The sequence below is a fragment of the Misgurnus anguillicaudatus genome, chromosome 16 (assembly GCF_027580225.2).
Source record: "Misgurnus anguillicaudatus chromosome 16, ASM2758022v2, whole genome shotgun sequence".
Taxonomy (NCBI): Eukaryota; Metazoa; Chordata; class Actinopteri; order Cypriniformes; family Cobitidae; genus Misgurnus; species Misgurnus anguillicaudatus.
The window spans coordinates 17,515,031-17,529,046 of record NC_073352.2 but is presented as its reverse complement, the minus strand read 5'-3'; the positions used below and the strand labels follow the sequence as shown (position 1 = coordinate 17,529,046).

General features: G+C 37.1%; 1 protein-coding gene across 1 annotated transcript in view; it reads right to left on the bottom strand.

The window, feature by feature from the left end:
• The window catches only part of zic6 (zic family member 6), a 99,036-nt gene extending 85,332 nt beyond the window's left edge, over positions 1-13,704 (bottom strand). Inside the window, exons 1-2 of the transcript XR_012357951.1 lie at positions 13,427-13,704; positions 2,229-2,373 (exon numbers count right to left, since the gene is read on the bottom strand). The gene's annotated coding sequence lies outside the window, so the exon portion shown is untranslated. The remainder of the gene's footprint in view (positions 1-2,228; positions 2,374-13,426) is intronic.
• Between the last annotated feature and the right edge of the window lie 312 nt (positions 13,705-14,016).

Genomic DNA, 14,016 nt, shown 5'->3' with positions numbered 1-14,016 from the left:
ATTTATAGTATGCTTTTATATATATAATTAAGCCTTTTATGTGATTTACTGTTTTCTACATAAAATCATTCTGCATAATGTAAAGAACATTTTGTGAAATTATAACCCTGATAGCTTTCATTTTGACTTTGAGTAGGGACATGTCAAATGTTGAAATTAAAGTGAAATCAAACTTTGATGCACCTAATCTCATAATTTTATTATAAGACTTTAGCCTGGATTTAGGTCTCAAGATATACTATTTTAAATAATATTTATTTTTAATGTCCTTTCTAATGTTTATATAAACATAAATTCACAAAATGTATCACTAAAGTAGTGATTTGAGCAGTTGGCCATATCCAGTAAAATGAATGGGTCTCGATGGGCATCTGCTGGTCGAATTGATTTATTTCCTAAACTGTAATTCTTTTATGTTTTTTTCTTAACACCAAATGGCCGAATTCAACACATAACATCTAGATCAATATCTAAAAACTATTTAAATCAAATTTAGATCATAATTTATGTGAATTTTTCATAAAAATGTGATATTTTACAGGTAAGCTAATGGTGTAGTTGAGGAATTGAGTAGTAAACAGGTACAAAAGTACTTCATATCTAACAAAACACAGCATTAATGTATAGATGGGAAGTAAACAAAAAAATTATATATTATTTGTAATCAGCTCTTTTAATTTCTGCACTCTCAGAAATAAAGGTACAAAAGTTGTCACTGGGACAGTACCCTTTCAAAAAGGTACACCTTTGTACCCAAAGAGTGCATATTAGTACTTTGAACTGCCAAAATGTACCTTTAAAGGTACATATTTGTACCTAAATGGTACATATTAGGACCTTTTTTAAAGGGTACTGCCCCAGTGACGGCTTTGTACCTTTATTTTTGACAGTGTGGGGTCATTTTTACCCACAAGGAACTCTAACGTATACAGGAAAATAGAGGCTTATGAGGGTTAATAAGAATAAGACTTAAGGTTCATTCACATTTAAGCGACTTTGTCGCTGTGTGTCACTCGTGTCTTTCAAAAGAAGCGTTTCTATATCTCGTTGTCATAAACAAATTAGTAACGTCCACTACGGTAACTGACAAGAGACGGATGACGTAAACTCCACTGCTTCGTTCTCATTGGTAGTCGCTTCCGAAAGACTGGACACGCCAGAAGTCCCCAAGCTTTCATTGAAATCAATGAGATCGCGTCGCTAGTCTGAATGCAGTTTTACTTTCAAAATGATAGCTAAATTATAATGGCTTTAGATAAAGACAGAACTAAGCCTGGATTATATTAGGACATTTAAAGGCGCTCTAAGCAAATTCACACATTTTAGGCCGTAAAACATTTTTTGCTTCATACAGTAAACATCTCCTCACTATCTGCTAGGTGCCTGTTCCCTGAACACACTGGGGGAAAAACGCGGTCTCTGTAGACAGCCCATGCTCCACAAACTGCAACAAAAACAAAGTGGCCAAACATACCACCACGAAACATAACAAAATGTTCCAGCCAATAAACTAAATTTGAGAGTGGGGATTGGGCGCGTTCATGAGTCTTTAAGAAAGCACAGAAGGTAGGGGGAGGAGTTAGCTACGCTCAGTTTTGTTTGACAACACTGTGTCACACAGATTCGCTTAGAGCGCCTTTAAAGGTGGTGTATGTACATTTTTGCAGAATCTAGTAGTGAGATTGTGAATTGCAACCAACAGCTCACCCCTAATTTCAAAACGCATATAGTAACCGCACAGGACAAACATGATATATTTTAACATATGTTCACACCAGACATGCATTTTAGTCTTGACTTAAACCCTGTCCAGAAAACGTCCCCTTCATGTAATTTCTTAGGTTTGTATTAAAAAGATTGTGCTTACTAGTGACCTATTACCTGCCAAGAAACTTTGGATCTCTACTGACGTAATTATAACCATAGAATACAGCATTAAGACTCAAAACGTATGTGAAAATGTAATAGTCATCTCACTTCTCACATGCATATCAGCCATCACCCCATGAACTGCTTTGCTAAGTCACGATCAAATACCCAAAAACAGTCTGTCAATCTCTAACTCTCTGCATGTAACAAATCCTTATTGTTATTTTTTCCACTTTTGGAATGCTGGCAGCTGCAGATAAGAATCTTGATTGAATTAAGTGCTGTTCGTAAAGCTCAGTGCTGTGCTGTGCCAGGTCTGGTGCATGTGTGTGTGTGTGATGCCAGCGGGCAGGGGGTACCTGTGGGCAGACTCCTACTGGGACTCATTTGGAGCAGATATATCTCAATGTGTTCATTAGGACTGTGATTGGGCTTCACTCCTGTGGGGAAGACCGGCCTCCCCAATGCTGAATAGTCCTGATTGTACTCAGCATAAATTGCCATCTGTTTCAGTAGAGGAGCAGCAGAGGAGGAGAGAGAAAGTGGAAGCAGAAAAAAGAAAGTTGATGGAGAATCATAAGTGGAGGAAGTATAGATAAGTCATGAATTTATTGTATAACTAAAATGAATATGTTTAAAAGAACATTCAAATTAAAAGCCTACAGTGTAAAAAATTCTTTGTTGCCTTAATTTGTTTGTTGAATCAACTCAGATTCATTCAGAAGTAATTTCAACTTACTATTATTTATCTTAATTATTAAGAGATGAGTTGCTACAACTTATAAAATAAAGTTGACCTTTTGGTTATAACAACTCATATATAGTCAAGATAAAAAATAGTAAGTTGAATTGACAGTTTAGAGATGTGCATTTAGTATAACCTTATGTATTGATAAATTAGAGTTTCACATTTTCTTACTCAATAATGTTAAGCATTATATACAATACATAAGCATATACAGGACGTATTTGGATAAACACATAAAAAATACTAAAATGTTCCTGTTATGGCATGCGATGTTATTACAACTGTCATTAAGTGCCATTTGTTCAATTATGTCATTTTTATCGCAAAAATGACACTGTTTGAAATGTCTTTGTTATTACAACTTGAAAAAAAATACATTATAACTTGTCATAAATCTGTTATAAACATGACATAGCAGAATAATTATCAAACTTAAGAAACAACCTAGCTTTATGGGTTAACATTACATTAATCTGTCATTTAAATGCCATTAAATGTTGAGTGTTAAAAATGTAAAATAATTTTAAATATCTTAACAAAATGCAACAGACACGTCAAAAGATTATATTTAACTCTATGCATGTGCACAATAAATAAAAAATGACATCTAACAGAACTTGATGTTCCTCACACAGAGGGTTCTGAAATTTTCTGACCAAGAAGAAAAAACTAACAAAACGTTTAATTAATTGAATTAGTTTCTCCAGCAATATGGACCCAACGCTGCATGGCTTAACCCATTATTATCCTGTTTTCATTTAATTTTAGGTGAATCTCCAAAGGCAATAAAATATGATTTTATCAATTATACTTATTTTTATTATTATTATTATTGAATGATTGCTTTATTTGTAAAACACGTGGAGAACATTTTAAAAAACATTATGAACTAAAGATTATTATCATGACATTTTTATATTAACACTTAATGACATTTTAATGACAAATTATATTTTTACCTCTGTAGTTGAGGTCAAGAAATATATTTATGACACTGTTATAAAACTATATGACAGCGTATTAACACGTAATGACATTATAATGACAAATTAAATTTGTATCACTGGTAAAAAGTGGTCAGTTATCCTGTCTTGGTAATGTCAAGTTGTCATGACAAAGACATTTCAAACAATGGCATCTTTGCATTAAAAAATGACATAATTGAACGAATGACACTTAATGACAGTTGTCATAAACATGAATAAAATCTCCTTACATGTCATGGCACGTGTCATGTCATGATTATGAAGGTGTCATGTTAGTCTTATGAACACCTCTTCAAGTAAAGTGTTACCCTCTTTTTTATTATGGTGGGGTCATTCCACTGAATTATGTTTGATATGCTGACATAAAAAGAGCTCAGATGCAAACCCCTTTAAAGGCGGAGTGTACAATGTTTGAAAGCCAATGTTGATATTTGAAATCACCTACAATCACGCCCCTACTCCAATAGAATCTGGACCTTCTTTTAAAAGGCCCGCCCCACACATACGCAACCCCGGCAAGAAGGTCAGTTAGTAGACACGCCGCTTACTGCTGATTGGCTACAAGTGTGTTTTGATAGTCAGCCCGTCTCCTTTTCCAAAGCGTTTTTCAAACATTGTGCACTCCGCCTTTAAGTGCATCTATGTTTTCTAGTAAATTAGCATTTTTATCAGGTTATTATGTTTAGGTTTCACTTTAATGGCAAAGAAAATGTTATTAGTTAAGTTTTTTTACAAATGTCACTTCAATTCATTGGTATTTAACTAATTTAATATTTCACTGCAAAACCCTCTAAGTACATGCAAAAAAATCTTCAGTCACTCTTCGCTGTCCTTTCTGAATAAAGTTAATGGTCAGTATCCTAATATATTAAGTAAACCTCATTTAACAAGGTTAAAAACTCTTGCAACTTGATGTACATGCGCCATTGTTCATCCAGCGTTGCTGAAAAAGCAACGTGGCGTTTGATGTTTGATTTATCTGATTAACCTGTGGCCAGAAATAATAGATTTGAAGCAAAAACATTTTTAAACAAGTTTAAAACGTGCCAACAGCATTCGGTCAATTTCATTATTATATTTTTTGACAGATGTTTCTGCAGCTCCTATCCACTAGTCAAACAAACCTTAAAAAAAAAAATTTTATTACAGACATTAGTAGTTTAGTGTGTTCATTCTTTGTGACCACTCAAAATGTAAGCTTGCTTTTATATTTTATAATCCTTGTAGGGGGAATTAAGCAAAATCTTTATTATTATAAACATGTGCATTAGAATTTCAATACTTTATCATTTCCCAGAATTCAGGTCAATTTGCATTCACAGTATTCAATTTCCTTCCCTCCATTTTCTTTCTTTCTTTCTTTCTTTCTTTCTTTCTTTCTTTCTTTCTTTCCTCTCTGTCACTGCATGGTCCTGAGAAGAAAGAAAGTGAAGAAGAAGAAGAGGGCCGTGGCTCCTCACAGCTCGACTTTTTTGAAGCGTCTTTATCGGGCCTGGCAGCGGCGTCCTGCGTGTCCAAGCCTTGCCTCGCTTTTTATCTTTTGTGCTGGCCAAGGTGTGTCAAATGCACTGAGCTTTTGTGCAGCAGGGAAAGACGACACATCGCATTCTGTCTTCTGTCTCCAATGGGTAGAAAGGAGGGGTTGACAGGGGGATATAAGGGAGACAAAAAGCCAACTTACAGAGGGCCTGAGCGCTTCAAAGCATGGTTGCACAAAGGCTTATGAAGCGTTACTTCATGCAGCGTTGTGCCAGATGTAATTGTGGGGTTCCCGAAGATAGAGAATCACGCCCAACCCAACGCCCCACCCCACAATATCTTGAAAGACCCGCTGTTAAAAGGCGGCAAGGCCAGGAAGAGAGAAAGTTTGCCGCACTTTGATTCGCCATAAACAACTGAGTAAATAAGCTATCCTTCGGGGCTCCGTTACAAATTTCCCACTTGCTAACTCCAAAAGGTGATTTCACGCATTGAACTTGATAGGCGCTGGATGAATGGAGGCCTCCACCAGAATTCATAAAAAGCTAAGCTCTGCAAAGTGTCAAAGTATTTCATAACTGCTTCACACACATTTCTAGTATCAGCAGGATCGGAGTCTCTGGCAGGCTCTTTTAAGTTGAAATTGAACTTTTGACAGGCAATGATGTTGATTCAGCGTTGATAAGCAGCGACTTTGTGGTTCTCGGTGACTGCGTGCGTCGTGCGGGGACATGTAGACTTCACTCTTAGAGATAAGCCTTATTTGTCTTGATTTGGCCTCCAGCTGAGACATAAACGTGTGTAGCGTGCATGCCTAAATATCTTTCTGGGCACAAACAACTGAGAAGGGGCAGGTAACTTGGAAGTACCTCACCTTGTTGCACCAAATAATGCATAATTGGAGATGACCCAGTAATTGGCTGAGGAGACGGGAGGTTTTGAAAGCTTCCAGATGAAGCTCTCCAGAGAACAAGGAGTTCCTGCGCTATTGGCGGCAAAAGTTTTATGTCCTCAACTATGGTGATTTCTTTGAGTGCATCCATCCTGCTCGCCACGGGTGGGCTAACGGGTACTTGGGGCTTGCCAGGTTGTTGGCACCAGGTGTGCACTGGCTCCAGAATTGAAGACAAGCAGTTGAGTGTTGAGTCAAGTGTTGACTTTTTGACTTCCAAACTGTCAGGGTCTAACAATTCTGAATTGCACAATCAAATGCCAATTATTGGTGGAGATTGCAGTGTGCATTACATTAGCGCTGTGCCCATTAGAGATGTGGCCTATTGGCTACGCACTTCCAACATCAGTATTTCTAATGAATTGGGTAGGTCTTGTTGTTTTGAAAAGCAAGACTGATTCGCTGAATTAGATTCATTAATGTACAAAGTAATTCCCCCCTTATTCGCTTTTTGCCTAAATGTGTCCTAAAAGTGTTGTTAGGGAGCTGCTTAATTACTTTTTCTATGTGCTGAAGTGAGGTCTTCTCTTGATTTAAGTGGATGTAAAGATGCCCTTGTACATCCAAGCGATGTTAAATGGCACCTGGCAAAGTAGGGAAGGCATAGGTTTTCTTTGCATATTAATGGCAAGGTGGCTATGAAAGAGAATAATTCATTCTCTATGCAAGCACACATGTAGCAGAACTAGTGACCGATACAAGTATACTTCTGACTTTGCACTTTTGGCAAAAAATGCCTCCTTCAGTTGTTAATGGTAAACATGTTAGATTATTTTTTTGTTGTGTAGTAAATATTAAAAACTGCATCTTTGTAAATGAGTCGCGTGTTTAGGTTCAGTAATTTCACTTTAATGGAAGGTTATGAAAAGTTTATAAGTCAGTAACTGAAATGCCTTATTTTTCACTTTTGTCATTTCATTGACAATTTTGCTGCAAAACCCTCTAGGTTACATGTGTGCTTTTTTGGTAAAAATTTCAAAACTTTGACAGTAAACAGTTGCAAAATCACTGAAGATGCAACTAGAAACATTGCAGATGATGAAAGTCAGAATGAAAAAATAAAGAAACTGAACCACACATTAGGGGGCACTGTGATCTATGTCACTGCTACATTCGTGTTGTTTTCAGGTCCAAGCAGGCTACTCATAAGGGACACAAGTTTGAACATGAAACACGGTTGCTTTGCACGCCGTCATTCATCCAATTCATCCTCAGTATACTTCAAGGGACAATGTGTAGTTTTTTAAAGTATTTTATTAGTCAAAATCGATGTCTTTATTCATAAATATGCCCTCATTGGTGTCAATATACCTCTGCCAACAGTGTTGGGGGTAACCGAGGGGCAACCTTCCGATCTCTTTGATGCAGCCAATACGGAAGTGATTTAAACTGCAATTCATCACCTGGCCGCTAGAGACTGGCTCCAAAAGAGAGTCTATTCTAATACACCTCCATGTTAAAAAAGTTTTTGGTCTGTATAGACCGTTTCAGCAGTAACAACATAGCACAAGTGGCTGTCGCGGTCCGCACGTAATTTCCGGTAAAGTCCGCTAAGAATAAATAACAACACAGTTCTTTAAACGTAGTTTATTTATATAACAAGCAAAAAAACAACACGTAGATTACCTAGGAAACCAAAACATTTGTTATTTTCGACGAGGCATTTGTTCAAGAGATCAGTTTAGCAATAGTCAGACCATTAAAAAAACAAAACCGGAAGTAAGGTTCGGATCCAGACGTGTATCACGTGCGTCCGTTGAAACCGTCTATAGCTAATTTTTCATGATAACTGTGAGGGGGGTGAATTTTTTTGTAACTCATCTATTTAAATTATATTAAGCCTTAAAGTTCTGCATAATTAAGGGTGTGGCCACTTGAGTGATGGTTGAACAGCCACTGCTGTCACTAGAGTCGAGCTAGGTGGGCGTGGTTTCAGCAACCAGTCACCTCAGCTTTACCCACGTCCCGTCTTTTTACCCATTTTCGGATATCCGCAAGTAATGCGTGGTGACGCGCGGCCAAGATCGCGACGGCAGACACCACCTCCTTTAAATGATCTGACTTTTCTTTGTAAGCTTAGAATTTCTTCTCTATATTTACATTGAACGGGTATGTCCAAGAAGGCTTCCATCTCATTCCGCCATATTGAACAACTATAATAGCAGAGAGGGACAAAAAGCGTAACGTGTTTCCACAATGCGTTTTCATTCAGAACAAGTGAACCAGCTGAAACGTACAAGGAGATCAGTGAGCACATAATGGCTACTGTAGTTGCAACACGCTTTTGGAAAAACGAGGCGCTAGAGAGCACTATTCGTTTGAATGCAAAATACAATTTTACCACTAGATGGGGGATAATCCTACTTACTGTACCTTTAAAGGACTTATAGATAAGGGTATATATTGAGGTGCATATTGATACCTCAAAGGTACACATTAAAGGTACATACTGATACCCACCAAAAAGTACATATCTGTACCAAAATGGTACATATAAGGACCTTTTTGAAAGATACTGTGCAAGTGACAGCATTTGTACATTTATTTCTAGGAGTGTTGACGGAGGTGACATTTGGCGCCTTATGAATCTGAGCTTCTAATTTGTTTTCATACTACAGAACCAGCATGTTAAAGGATACATGATAGGTAAAAATCTAAATAGGACACAAAACCAACTTTTGGGAGTTATGAAGTTTCTTCAAGGTTACAGTGAAACTGCAGTGTGCTGGAGGCATAACACAAGAGGCGGTATTCCCTAAAAGTGTGGAGTAGACAAAGTGCACTGGACTGATGAACTGTTTTGTTGGCATTCTCCTATAGACAGTAACAGCTGGACACAGTGTGTGATTATGGGTGTGGTGCTTACAAAGCTAAAAATACATTGATATTGATGAGCACCTCCAAAAGTTTTGCAGAGTATGTATATTAAAAACAGAAAGGTGTGAGGGTCATATGTTTTCAAAGGTAATCACCTCCACAGAAAATGTCAAAAAAATTAATTTACACATAAGACAGGTGTACTGAGAACAAGACCGAGCACAGGGGTGACTGAGTGACCTGTTTGTGTTTCAGATCACCAAAGCGGTAAAGTGGGGGCTTAGAATGATGCTTTTACCCACCTTATACAATAAAAGGTACAAAAGGTATCACTGAGATGGTACCCTTTGAAAAGGTCAAATATAGATAGGTATACATTTGGTAAATAAGTACCTTTGAGGTACTTATATGCACTCTTTCAAAAGGGTGCCCCCCACTGACAGCTCTTGTACCTTATTTTTGACCTCAAGTTACAAAACACCCACATTGTTTAGGCCTGGTGTACATATGAAATAATAGGAAGGCTATAGAGTCTACCAACGTTTCTCATGTTTCTCATCTTAGTGATACTATCTGCATTTGTTTACTTCATATTTAATTCAATCCCTTTTATTTTATTTGTCCCCTAAGGAATTTTGTAAACATTTATTGATTTATCAATAAAACAACTAATAGCTTGTGAACTTTAAAGAATTAAAATATTCCTTTGGGTACGATATATATGTAAAATATATATATATTCAATTATCTCATCCTTGTCAATCTCAGTGACATATTGAGCTTTTATACATTCAATGAATACCAGCAATTTACTAAATTACAATTTTTTAAATGTATAACACAACTGTTTTATTTTCAGGTCTTCTAGCTTCCAGAAACCAAAAAGGCGAAGAAAACACACTTCATTTATTATATGGTTTCTTAGACTGGCCTCGAGAAGTCCAATATACACACACACAAATAGGAGAAAATGAAAATGTCTTTAGCGTTGAACAAGGCCGTTAAACATATGCATGCATAACATGTTGAGGCTGCAGCCTCCTGCTGGGAGCAGGCACGACAAAGCCTCTCTAAAAGGAATACCTCTGGGATCGCTAATGATTAATTAGCTCGTGTCATTAAATGAAGCAAATGTCACCCAAACTTCCTAGGGAAGCTGTCACACCACGTGCGCTCGCTAAAACTCCCCAAGGGGCCGCGAGCAGCCCGGGCTGTGTGATAAGCGAATACTGACACCTGCTGGTCAAACGCAGAACTGCAATCTCATTGCTGCTTAACGGCGTTGAGATACTCTAGTACAGTGTCGGCGCCAGAGAATACAGAATGAGGGGGCCTCCTATTTTACTGGTGGGGCACCTGGTTCATCTTATTATTTTATTATTATTATTACTACATGGCACTGTAAAATGCTTGGTACTGATTGGCCACTGGCCAGTCGCAACACAAAGGTATTTTATTCCTTGAACAACCGCCTGAAACACAGCCTCACCCGGGTACTGCGAGTGCGAGCGAGTCACGTTAACAGGGACAGTTTAATACCTACGAATTAATACAGAATAAATATGCATAATTAATAACGTAACGTTATATGAGATTGTATTTACAATGATTAAACCGAATGTTCCTCTTTTGACTTTTAACTTGTTTTAACGCGTCTGGAAACGTTTTGCCAGAAGGTTTGCATTTCTTAAAAATAAGCTAATAAAAGACATCAAATCAAAATGATATGTCTATATATTTACACATATAGCAACTAGCCGTGAAATTAGCAGGATTGATACAGCCAGCCAAGTTGTTGTCGCAAATAAATCCCTCACTATAGTAAAACCATAACTTATAATGACGTTAAAGTGCAAGACTGGATAACTCACGCAAATCATAAAGACCAGTACATAACCAAATAACAGCAAAAGAAAACAATGTTACTGACATATCTAACACCAGAATGAACTATGCGTTTTACCTTCAGAAGAGCTGCAGGCGACGAGAGGACTTTTTAAAACTTTTTAAGAAGGTCCTTTTATTTGTCGCGAAATTTCTTCGTCTTGCTCAAATGCCAAGACTTACAAGTATTATACATTATTTAGACAGAAAATTAGTTGGCGATTGAGCCCCCGAGCGTGACAGTAACTTTCAGTGCAGACAAAACACTGGGGATACCTTTAAGAATTTGTGTTGTTCAAATGTAGTGGCTGCGTGTATGTAACTGGCTGACTATGTTAGCATTTGTTACCTTTTTATCATCCGCCTCGGCTATCGTGACGGTAATTGTAACAGTTCACTCGGGTTTGTTTACACGCAGTGCTGAGCAGACAATGTGGTTCCGAAGCACATTTTTTTTTATTTCCAACGAAACAGTCTCCATCGCTTTCTTATCAGGTTTACATCATCTGAACACCCGGGTGGCAGGGCAAAACTTGCAAATAAACTTGAGATAAACATGAAAACAGCTCGTATTTCCTTCTGTGTATCACTATTAACAACGCACATGCGAACACAGCGCTCCTCGACTACATTACCCAGAGTTCAGCACGGTCTGCACTACAAGCCCCACATTCTTAAACATTGTGGGTTAGTATTTTAATTATTATTTTTTATTAATTATACTCCGAATTTTATTCAGTATTCATTGTATAACCAAATGTATTTGCAGCACATTTTTTTAATTATTAAGTTCATTGTTATTTTGAGAAGTAAGGGGGCACAGTGACTCAAGTGGCCGGGCCATGCCCCCTAGGGCCCGCTCGTGGCGCCGACACTGATATGGCCACTAAAGGGTTAGCAGAGGGGTTTCGCTTTAATGCCGAAAGAAAAAACAAATGTTACATTCTGAAAAATGCTATCTCAATCCAGCGCTGGTTCAAAAAGGGACGAGCCCAACCATTGGGTTAAATTAACCCAGAAAATGTTTACATTTGATCCAGCAATGAGTTAAAACAACCCAGCATTTTGAGTTGAAACAACCCAGCATAGGTTAAATTACAACCCAAGGGGCTGGGCTTGTCCCCTTTTGACCCAGTGCTGGGTTAAAAATAAACTTTAAACTGTATTATTATTATTATTATTATTATTGTTGAAACGTATTATTATTATTCTTGTTATTATTATTATTATTATTATTGAAACGTATTATTATTATTATTATTATTATTATTATTATTATTATTATCATTATTAAAACTTGATTTAAAATCCTGATTAACTTAGAAATGTTTGGATCAATATGCAAAAGTGTGAAAACCCTATTTGACTAAAAATAAAACACCAACTCTAATTCTGCTGGGTTATTTTTAACCCAATGCTGGGAAAATATTGGACAAAACACATGTTGGGTTAATAAATAAACCTATGCTGGGTTGTTACAATGCAATGCTGGGTTGTTTCAACTCAGGGTTGGGACAACCCGCGCCCGGATAAGTTGAGTTTACTTAAAAAAATGAAGGTAACTCGTTGCCCTAAAAGTTTAAGTAATAATTACTTAAAAACTTTAAGTGAAAATTACTTAAACATATAAGTTGCTCTAACAACAATTTTAAGTTGAATAGACTAAATGTTTTAATTTCTTCCAATATTCCTTCACTCTTAACCCGGATTGGTTGACATTACTAGAAATTTGTGAGGAAACTCGTTGCATATAACTTTAATCGCTTTATATTACTTTTGATGTTATAAATGGTATTATAACAGAATAATAATGACTGATTTTAGGTCAATCATTGACTTAACGTGATTCTCCACAGAAACACACACAAATCTGTGTTTTTGACATACATTGTCAATTCGGTGGAGAGAAATACAATAAAATGTTCTGAACAGGGTTCATGTACGGAAACACTGATAACCGGAACGGTGACTTCACAAAATTATAATTTACAAAAAAACAACATCAATAATATAAGAGCTTGAACCTATATGACATTTTATTAACAAATATTTGAGTAGTGAAAGTTCTAATCAGTTTTTATTCTGTGTAAAAGCAAAAAATAATCAGGGGCAAAGGATTATGGGTATTCCTCACAACATGAACTAATAATTTTAAGTTCATTTTACTCGAATGTTTAAGTTTAATGGATTTTTTAAGCTTAAAAGTTAAATCAACTAAACTCTTTAAGCGTTGGCTTCAAAACAGAAAATATTAAGTGATGTTTACTTGGTTGTTTAAGTAAAGACAATATCTGGGTTAACAGATACGTTTATTTGTAAACCAACATGTGTTCTGTCCAATATTTGCCCAGCATTGGTTTAAAAAAACATGCAGAATTTTGATTAAGGAGAGGCCAAAACCTTTTTGATTTTAAGAACCATTATCGTCCACAACAATATTAAAGCCCTCCACAATTTCTACTCAATAAAACATATCTATATGTATAACTATATGTATATTTGTTAGAAATATATACTTTTTTGCTTCTGATTCGTCTAATTTTAAATTGTTTTATATCCTCTTGAGGCCCACTTGGAAGTTTGTTGATGCCCTCTAGTGGGCAGACCCCTAGTTTAGAAAATTTTGGTTTAGGTGAACTTTTCATCCGTATATGCTAAATACATACAAAACAATGAAGGAAACAGACTTACCTTCTTTTACCCAAGTATCAATACACAGACTCCAATCCGATAAGTCTAAGGACTGAGGCCTGAACATATACAGTCTCCATTAGTGATAACTGTAGTGCGGTCACTATAACCCTTCTGCTTTCTGTTCATTTTGGCTCTTGCTTCCTCTCTCTCTCTCTCTCTCTCTCTCTCTCTCTCTCTCTCTCTCTCTCTCTCTCAATTTTTCCTCTCTTTCTGCTCATTCTCTGACTGGTCTATGGGGTTGAATGGTGACTAGTGCTGCCTGTCTGACTCATTAGAAGACGTCCAGCCAACTGTGCAAGAGAGGCTTTCTCTTTTCAACAAAATCCTGAGGGGACGACGGAAGTGCACAGGAGGAGGAGAACCAAATGTTCGAATGTCCCCCCAAAAAATCATTGATAAACACATTACGAGCACACACAGGACGCCCCCGGAACAGTCTTAACACTCACACTGCCTTGCTGGTACAATGGCACACCTGTCAGAGAGTTTCCACTCAGTAAGCACGGCCAAAGCGCCTGGGCCCTCCCTCTGCTCTTCTCTACGTGGTGCTGCGGTGCTGCGTGTCTGAAAGAAGTCTTTATTCAGAT